Source organism: Manacus candei, unplaced genomic scaffold (assembly GCF_025592945.1).
Source record: "Manacus candei isolate 608988 ecotype Guabito, Panama unplaced genomic scaffold, ASM2559294v1 h1tg000015l, whole genome shotgun sequence".
In the NCBI taxonomy this organism is placed as follows: domain Eukaryota; kingdom Metazoa; phylum Chordata; class Aves; order Passeriformes; family Pipridae; genus Manacus; species Manacus candei.
The window spans coordinates 26,134,700-26,143,628 of NW_026138063.1; the positions used below are offsets into that span (position 1 = coordinate 26,134,700).

Sequence of the window (8,929 nt, forward strand, 5' to 3'; positions counted from 1 at the left end):
GACAGATCACCAAAATAAGCTCAGTGTTGTCAGTTGTGCTGTGCTGTGGAGGAGGGAGGGGGGTATCAGTGTCCTGGTCCCCTGTGAGCAGTGGGGCTGCACAGACCCCCACAGCTCACACAGCTTCATGCTTCCCACTCACTCTGAGGGTGCCCAACCATGCGTCCTGCAGGACTCACCTCCAGTGCCAGAGGCTAGAGGGGTGTGCCACAGGGTTTGCTCTGCTCAGGGCAGGAAAGGGCTGCCCTCAGGACTTCTTAAGCCCCAGTTAGGGTAGGCTGGGGGCCAGGGAGCAGGAGGTTACCAGAGAGCAGCCCTGGGGCTGTTCTCATGACAGAAGGCTACTTACTTTCATGTTCACCATCTCATGGTTTCCTGTCCCCCTTGCCCTTTAGTCTGAGCCACAATTATCTGTGCCCTATTTTGACAATGCAGCTTGTGAAATCCATGACTGAGATATTTCCAGGTCAGCCAAATTCAAATTCTTGTACACCAGCTTTATCCTGTGTGGATTTGCTGTGTTATTCGGATACCAGTTGGTTGTGATTAACATAGCAGAGGACAGAAATGCTTAGCCACTTTCTTGCAGAAACATGTATTCCCGAGATACCCGTACAGAAAAATGTGTCACTTTGAGATTATGCAAAATTAACAGGTTTCAGACAATCTATTTGGCATCTTGATATTCTTGCTGTGTCAGTGGAGCCAAAATCATAGATTAATTCTTTAACTGCATTTATGGGAACTGGGTCACAGTTGTTGTCCACTGTTGGTCACAGTGGAAGAGGAAAATATTTCACCACTAGCTTGAGTTCAGCGAGAGCAAATGTTGGGCATGGTGAGCCCAGTGAGGAAGTTCCGGACACCCACCACATTCTGGAAAGGTGGGTGAACAGAAAGGCAAGGCTGTGACCCTTTAAAAAGTGTCCTCAGGGCAGAGGATACCTGGCAGCCACAGGGATATGAATAACCCTGCAGCAACACAAGGTTAAATCTTGCAGAAGGTGGAAATACTCCCTCCTGGGGCTGACAGCTGCAGGCAGAGGTTCACAAGGGGCTTTGCTGTTCCCGACTCCTCTTTGCCATCATCAAAGCAGCAAGTTTAATGCCATCTGTCCCCACATTTGCCTCCCTGAAGCAGAACAGAAACTCCAAGTGTCTTCTCTGGCACCCTGCTGCGTGCTTACCTTTGCCACCATGGTCCGCTTTGGAAAAGGGGCATTTCCTGAGGCTCTGGGCAAAAGCTGGTTGCCTGACATGCATCAAGGAGAAAGGGTACAAAAGAAGTATGCATCTGGTGAATATAATTGTTCTCCAGTCTCATTCCTGCTGTGTGGATTTACACTGGGAACAATGAAGCAATACTAGTGTGGAGCCAGTGTGTATGAGAGGAAACTCAAGCTTCGTGCCTCCTGCTTGTATTTAAAACACGTTGCCGACATGGATTGCTGTGTATGATATAATTAAGGTAACACATCATATAATGCTGGAGCAACATGAAACAGCACCTGCTCTACCTGATCTTTCCTGAGCTGTTGGATGCTCATTCATACCCAAAGCACATACAGGGTGAACAATAAAGGTATGTGCGCAGCTATTCTCCCGTATGGGCTCAATTTATCCCTGAATATTGTCATCAACAAAACATTCCTGAGCAGGGGAACAGCTTGGGTGATAGACCATACCTGACCACTTTCTCAACGCGGTTTGATAGTTACAGGCTCTGGTCACAGCTGTTCAGCATTATGGTGCTGTAGAGCTCCCATTTCCCTCCCCGGCTCATCCCATAGGAGTGCCGTAGGTCTGGAAGCTGGAGAGGACTGTAGCTATATATTTACATGCTAGCTGTCTTCTTTAATGAACAGCCTTCAGCCATCTGGAAGAGTCTCTAAATTACTTCTCCATATCACAGCAAAATCCACAGCAGATCAGAAGAAATGACCAGAAGTGCATCTCCCTAAATGGCCTCAATTCTGCAAAGACTAAATAATTGTGAATATTTCTATTGATTTAATTTTTGATGTGTCTAAAAATCTTATTAGCTTTCTTTCTTTCTTTTCCTCCTTTCTCAAGAATTAGATCACACCTGAGAAGAAATGCTTTCCTACAGATAAGACCTTCAAGTTTCCCACATAGGTAGGGCACAACTAGGACTGTCAGTGGAAATCAATGAAATGCAGCACATTTTGGCAACTTGCAAAATGTGTCTCAAGATTGGGATCTGTGACTGTGGCACATGTTACTTGCTATGATGACAGACCACAGTAAAAGAAGTGCCTTTCCTAAGAAGAGAGACACACAGAGCATGTCCCTGCTACATCCCAGTCAAGTATCCTTTCCAGGAGGGTCCTACCACGTGGACACATGTCGCTGTTAAATTGAGACAGCCCAAGCGACATAGAATCTTGTCATGGTTTGAGATCTCCAAAAATCTAATTCCTTAGTCTAAGCCCCCTCTCACATCTCAACCTAATGTGGGATGATTTTTTTCCAGACAAAACACCAGACTCAAAGTGGGGGAAAGGGAATATATTACAATGACTATACAAATAAATATTATAATACATTATACACACGATCTCAACTATCTCTACCATGACATAAGTATTTACAATGGATCAGATCTCTTCTTCCCTCCAAATAAAAGTCCAGGAGGGAAGAAGGACAGATCCCTTCTTCAGAGCAGAATGTCTCTAAGGCAGCAGTCATCTGTCCTTTTCTCATGCAGCAGCTGATGGCTGGATTTCTGCCAGCACTCACTAGGGAGGCCTCCAAGCCTCTCTTGGCCCCTTGACACAGGCAAAGGGGTCTTCCGTGGGCTACGTTCACCCCAGACAAAGGTCGTTCCAACACGGTCATATCACGAGCACAGGGGGTCTTCGTGACGGTCTGGTATCTCCAGGAGACTCAAGCCCCTTGCAGAGCTTCTGTGCCCTGCCTCAAGATGGCTGCGAGCTTCTTTGTAGCTTGCAGCAAGGGAGGGCTCCAAGGTCAACCTCCTACACACCGTCCTGGCTAAGCTTTGAGGACAACCGAGCTTCTTAGCTCCTTTACTCCATTTAGGACTTCTAATCAGTAAGAGTCCACACCCTCCCCTTTGGAGGGATCTCAAAGAAAGTTTAGGGGAGTTTTGCAGTTCTTACCCCCAAACTTCCTCTCTGTAGAACTCAGTTCTCTCTTTCGGCTGCTGCTAGCTTCTTTTTCGGACAACACTGTGTCTCTTCTGCTTGGCTGTAATGCCTCTGCCGCTTCTTATCTTTTTGGCTCTCTGCCATCGCTTCTGGACGCTGCTTCTGCCGCTGCTGTCTCTGCTCCCTCACGGTGGAGAAAACTTCCTTAGCTCTCAACTGCAGGCACCTAGCCCAGCTTTATGCTGTTCCAGGTCCCCGCAGGCCCCCGCTGGGGGCTGGGGGGCCAAAGCCCCCAGGGGGCTCCTGCCCTCTGCTCCTCGTGGCCTCAGAACATGGCTACCACTTCTACAACCAAACTACAACTAACTTTCTCTTCCGTTTGCTTGTGGTATGTTTACATTTCGCAGAAGCGCCCATTGGACAAAACTTCAAAACTTCCAGGGGTCACCACCCCCTGGGGTTTTACCATTTTCTTAGCTTCAGGGGGAAAACCTGGTTCAAACCACTACAAATCTCCTTCCAAAGCAGGGACAGGATAGCAAGAAGGCTGGAAGAGATCTTTATTGCAACAGGTTGCAGACATTTATACTTTTCACACAACACACATGTCAACTTACTATTGGTGCCTTTCATGTAAACATACATCAGGCCATACACATCAACCTACTATTAGTACTTTCATGTACACATATATCAGGCCATACACATGTCAGTCTACTATTGGTGTCTTCATGTATAAATACATCAGGATTGGGTGCAAAATAGTAAACTCATGCTGACACAGCTTTTGTCAAGTCATGATGATTTGCAGAAAGTCCAGGAAGTCCATTTTTGTACTTCCTGTCTTCCATCTTCTTGCTGCCTTCTGACAGACTTGTCATTGTCTCTGACAGACACATGCTCCAAATTCGGTGAGGTCTGGGGCAAATAGCCAGCTGCTGATGAAGTGTATAACTTTCTGTTGCTCTCAGTTTTTTTTAAGAACCAAAGCTGTGAAAGATTTGATTTGTACTCAAGGATATATATTTTTTTACACACCAAAGCAGTTGAATAAGAACACGTAGCATAAAGATATAAAGAAAGAGAAGCTAAATGAAACAATTTAGGTGAAACCAGGGAAATCAGTATAAGTTTTGCATAAATACACTGAGAAGAATAAGCCCCAACCTAGGTCCAGGGAGATGACTAAAGACAGAAATGCCTATTCTATATTTTAATATTACAGTTATTACTATTTAAATCAAAGCAGCATTTTGGTCTACATTTTCCCGTGGTTACAGAGGTGCTTTTTTATCCTGAACTGTGTGTTGGAGAAGAGGCTTGTCTCTCTCCTACTCAGGAACAGGAAAATGATGTATATTAAAAAAGTACTTTTGAAGCCAAGTTGTCAAGGTTTCAAATTTCTCACTATGTAAGCAAGTCTCACAAGATACCAGATCTTGGAAATAAGGGTCAGAGTCTTTGAGGTTTTCCCACCCTCACTATTTACATTCACAAATGCTTTGCAGCGTAAGATTCTGAGAAGCGGTCACAATGATTTTCCCATGTTTGTTTATCCACGGTGACACTGTGGCCAGCTAGCTCATGCAATAATAATGAGGCTGTTTCAGTGTGATACACCAGGAACTGTACTTTTCATAGAGTTCCAAGTCAGATGGGGTCATCTGTCATTTTTGCAGCTGAACTGAATCAAGTTGCCGCAACCTTCAACCTGTATTACCTTTCCCTCCCTGAATTGCATTATGGAGTTAATTTAAATTCCTTCAGCAAACAAGCATGGCACTGGTGATACTTCTGTGGATAAAAGTGTACCTTGGAGCACTGGCCAGGTTGCACACATATGGAATTAAGCACTGGACCCGTACAGTAGATGAAATCCTGGCCTTGGCAAAGTTAATGGCCAATCTTTGGGCTGCAGTATGATCAGGTTTTCTGTCTGTCTTTCCAGGGAATGAGACAGGAGGGAGTAATAGAAATAAGAAGGTGCTAAGTCCTGAGTCCACAGTCCCTGAATGTAACTGGTTATACGTTGGCAGCAAACTTGAGACTTCTACACAACCACTTGTTTGGCATCAAAGATTACCTTTTTTTCTGCAGATTTTATGCAGAGTTAAGGTCTGAAAATGAGTTTCTATGAGAATAGCAGAGCAAAAGGTTGAATCTTGAGAATCAATCATATAAATGATTTCTGAAAGAACTCTGCCCATCACCAATTTCACCCATGTTTGTGATGACAACATTCTTATTTTTGGTCTATAGCCAGCACCCATGAAATCACAGGCCTCAGAAAATGCCCTGTGATTTACATCACTCATGCAGACAAAGAGCTATGAATGTTCTCTGCCCTGCACATGTGCATTACTCAGGTGGCACAGCAAAAGGGCTGAGTAATTCCCCAAGGGAATGAAGAGTGCAGGGATGACAGCACAGACCAGGGCTTCTGCCCTGCACCCCTTCTTTGCCTTAAGGTCCTGCTTGTACTTGGAATTTAGAGCATGCAACTTTTCAGGATGAAAAGCTACAGCTCCTAAAGGTGCCCAGAAGCTCTGACTGTTCCTTTCTGGCTTTGGCACAAGACACACATTCAGACTGGTTTTTCCACATTTTCCAAATTTGGTCCTGTCAGCATCAGGAGAACGGAAGCCATCACTGGGGTGTTTAGTCTTCTTCAATGACTGAAACAGATAATGAAAGGCATATGCACTCCTGTCGGGAAAGTTTTCCCAGCCTTCCCTAAGTGATGTCAGCATCAGTACAGCACTTTTTGCTGCTATGGCTCAGCAGCATTTATGGTAGGTTTCTTTTTTAACTGTGCTTTCATTTTTTTCTTATTTCCTCCTCTTAAAATCTTGTCCAGTAAATTCCTTGTTTGGGGTTTATGGGCTTTTTGATCATATTTCTTAGAAGATAATTCTTTCGGGATGTCACAAGCACCAAGGAGCTCGAAAGAATTACCATTGTTGACAAGATGTTTGGCCATGGACAAGTGTTACTCATTAAGAATAGGTTCTGTTTTCTACTTATAAAAACAAACTTCCTGCACACTCCAGTTACAAGGAAATGGCCTTATTTTTATAAGGATGCATTTATGTTTGAAGCCAGCAAGGGGCTTAATCCTTCTCTGGTCTTTTATCACGTTCATGGTTGCTTTCCCTTGCCCTTGCAGAACTTTAGAGAAGATCCTCTCCGCACACCATCAACCCTTGACCCTAAAGCAACATGAAAGTACCTTAAAAATAATCTTATGTAGTTGCTGCAGGTTGGCACAGAATGTCAAATCTACCATCTCTCCACACCAGAGTGAGGACTAGAGTCATCCCACCCATCCTGGGTTCCTGCTGGCTCTGTCCTTGCCTTGCATTATTAATAATAATTCCTGGCTCTTCTGCTGTGCTCATGATGTTGCAGCACATGCACTGATGCAGACCGAATGCCAGGAGCAATAGCATGAAATGCCTGTGGTTACCCAGCAAAGCTGTCATAGAACTCAAAATAGAGCCTGGCTCTCCTGGGTCTCATTTGAATTTTGTTTTTTCCTTCTTAGTGCCATCTTTACCAACCTTCCTAGCTGGAGCTTGGCACAGCTGACTGCAAAGGGCTGGCACGCAGGAGGAATCCAGCTGAAATGAATGGAGTTGTTGGAAGGCTTAAAACCAATCATCCAGACAAGTTACCTGATGTCATGCAGGGTGAAGACAGTGGAGATATAAAGTTCTGGCTTAAATCCTGGCAGAAGCCATGATTCATTAAAGCATATCCTAAACTAAAACATTCAACTGTCCCATCCCTGGGCAGTCAGGCATGCAAATGTGTGTTTAGCTTACCTGCTTTGCAGGGTTGTCAGAAATAGCTGTTGCCTGTCCTGTAACCCAGAGCTAAGTACTCCACACCTTTTCTGCCTGGCTTTAGATCACTGTGGTCCTGTTTCCAGAAGAAATGAGGATTTTTGGCCGCACTGCAGTGGGAAGAATCTGAGTCCCCACTGTGGCAGTTGCATTGTCTCCCAATTCTGTGCCCATCTCACCCCTGTGTCTGTGAGCCTGGGCATTTCCCCCTTGCTGCCACCAGTCTTATGCACTTGTGTGCTCTCAGAAAGGTCTCACCTGCTCTCTGTCCTTCCTCTTCATTTTCCATAAAGGTCCTGAAAAGGATCATAAGTTGACAAAATCTTAGCTTACTTTTACAGCTTCAGAACAGATAAGAATGGTTAAGGGTTTTACACTGAATCTTGTTCATTTCCATTGTAACAACCTCCATTGTTTCTTTTTAATCTTTTGATAAGAATGAAGAGAAGAAGGCAAGGAATGGGAAGGAGGGGGAACACATTTAAATAATTTCTACTTTAAAGCTTTAAACAAGGCTTTTCTTTTATGTAAAGCCTACATTCATGCATTTGCTTTGCCCTTAGCAAAAAAAATAATAACATTCCAATAACACAATTTCCAGAGAGTGGTATTTCCCCATTTTGAACAGCTCTCATAGCCATCTCTTCCTCCAAGGGGCAGTGTGAGCCTGAATTAATTACAGCTCCACCCTCACACCCACTGGGCTCTCTGGTCCCAGTCCAGCCAAGCACTGGGAGAATATGATTCTGGCCAGGTTCTGTGAGCCAACTCGCCAAATGCTGTGCTGAGCAATGTCAGAGGCAGCCCCATGGAGGCTGAGCCCTTTATATCTCTAGAACATCTTGCAGCCTTCAGAAAAAAGGCAGAGCTGTATCAAAGAGGCCAATGTTTACATATGGAGATGTATGTAAACTTTAAAATGTAACCCCATGAGCCTCTGTAGGTTTGATGTACCCTCGCTCGCCTTTTCTTTTTTAATAAGCAATATTTAAAATATTAGCTGCCTCAGAGTTGATATAAAAATAACAGCTGTGCCTCTTCCAGATGGGAAGAAAAAAAACATGCAAATGAGCTAACACACAGAGTGAAAAATGCTTAATGTTGAAGGATTTACAGTCTGCATGGCTGGGTCCTCCTGTTTCACGCAGATGAAAATGGGCATGAGCCTGATGATAAAAGCATTAAGAAGCACGTGAGAACAAGAAAAAGGGAGAGAGGTGGGCCTGACTCAAAGCAAAGGCAAAAAGCACTGACACGAGGGTGGGCTCACATGTATGAGATGATGTCAAAGGGACAGCAGTTGGAGTGGTCTGTGGAGCAGCTTTGGCTGTTCCGACTGAGTGGAGGGCTGAGGGAGGGAGGTGTGCTGAGGGAGGGAGGTGGGGATAGTTAATCATGTCTGAAGTGTTCTGGAGAGTTCAGGAGTGGATTATGTGTGTCAGGCTCTGGCTCCCCCGGCAGTTTGAGAGGGATTAGGAATTGTGCTGGCTCAGGCAGTGAGGAGGTGATGAGACTTATCTCTCATACATGTGTTTTCGATAATGAGGGGAGGAAGGACACTGGGGACTGGAGAGGAAAACAAAAGATCTTTGCCCTTGGGCTAAGCAAAAGGAAGGCTGAGCAGTGAGCTGGGACATTTCATACAAAGGATGGAGTATTCCAGCAGGTTGTTCAGCAGGAGTCAGAAACTAATGTAGCAGGTTGGTTATGCTGAAAAAGATAAGTTTGTGGGTTAGGGTAATCTTTGCAATACCTGCTGGTGGACAGCCTTGCCCCAGGCTGGAAGTGGTGAAAGGAGCAGAGACACTGGCAGGGATGTAGAAACAGTGGGAAGCACACAGTTTACAGAGGAGCCCAGGCCTTGGGCTGGAAATCAGGAAACAAACCTAACAGATACATCACTTGACAGATGGCCCCATTTGTTAAGCAGGGTGAGAAATGGGTTCCCCCTAT

General features: G+C 44.9%; 1 protein-coding gene across 1 annotated transcript in view; it reads left to right on the forward strand.

Annotated features, from left to right (window-relative positions):
- OTOS (otospiralin) overlaps positions 1-8,929 on the forward strand; it is a 51,074-nt gene that overhangs the window by 18,211 nt on the left and 23,934 nt on the right. The window lies entirely within an intron of this gene.